Raw genomic sequence first — 1,322 nt, forward strand, 5'->3', positions numbered from 1 at the left:
CGCCCCGGCGCGTTCTGGAGCTCCCGCCGCCGGGTTTCTCGGCGCTTGGCTGTCTCTCCGCCTGATTTCCCGAGGCCAGGGGGGGCATCAGCCCATGCCAGGCCTCGGGGTGACAAACACGGAGGGTTCCTTTATGTGGGGACAACAGTCTTGTTCCGAGGGTGTGGCGCTCCAGTCCACCAGTCCCGACATCAGGGGACTGTCCTCGCTCCCAAGTCCTGAGGGCGGCCAGCCTGTTGACACCCCTGGACCTGGGACCGGCCGGGAGAACTGTTAGCACCCGCGTGCCCTAGTGTCACGCGCCTCGGCCCAGCCTCCGCTCAGCTCGGCACCTGACTTAGCGTCCGGAGATGGTCCGAGAACCCCGGGAAGGACTATGAGGAAAGAGCGCGGGGAAGTCGATTTCATTTCTCTGGCTCCCGGGAGAGCAGAGCCTGGGCCTGGCCCCGTGTCCAGCCTCACCTGGGGTGGAGGGCACCCAACTAATCCATCTGCAGTTGGGCACTTGCGTGGACTGCAGTCATGCCCTCTCTTTCCGTCTGCCCAAGTGGAGTGAGAGATTAGCTTTGCTCCTAAAAAGTAGCCACCAGGACACAACCCTGGGGCGGGAGACTTGCTTTCTATCCTAGTGTCCTGCAGCCTGGCTGGAAGCTCCCTGGAGTCCGCAGGGTGCTGAGCGACCCTGGGGCTCCTAGTGGCCTGCTGATAACTCCCAGGTGTACTCTGGCCTGTCTGCCCTCCCCATGCCTCCTAGCACTTGCTTATGCTGTTCCCTCTGCCAGGGGGTCCCCACCCCTCATCTCCTGGTAAAGGAATTTTTTAAAAATATATTTTTATTGACTTCAGAGAGGAAGGAAGAGGGAGAGAGAAATAGAAACATCAATGATGAGAGAGAATCACTGATTGGCCGCCTCCCGCAAGCCCCCCACTGCGGATTGAGCCCACAACCCAGGCATGTGCCTTGGACTGGAATCGAACCCGGAACCTTCCAGTTTACAGGCTGACACTCTATCCATTGAGCCAAACAGGCCAGGGCTAACGGCATTCTTCAAGCACCAGATTGGAAAGCCTTCCTTCCCAAGACCGTCAGGTGGCATGAACTTCCTCTTCTGGTGTGATCCTGGAGCAGGCGACACGTGCCTCTAACACTGCTTTCCCTGCAGACTAGTTGAATAGGTCATTTTCCTCCACTGGACCGTGGGCTCCTTGAGGGCAGGGGCTACAGGGATCACTAGGATTCCAGCGTCCCCAGCGTTTAAGGTCGGGCCAGACAAGGTGGACAACATATACGGCTACATGAAGTACTATTCCCCATAGGTAAT

The sequence above is a fragment of the Myotis davidii genome, unplaced genomic scaffold (assembly GCF_000327345.1).
Source record: "Myotis davidii unplaced genomic scaffold, ASM32734v1 scaffold299, whole genome shotgun sequence".
NCBI lineage: Eukaryota > Metazoa > Chordata > Mammalia > Chiroptera > Vespertilionidae > Myotis > Myotis davidii.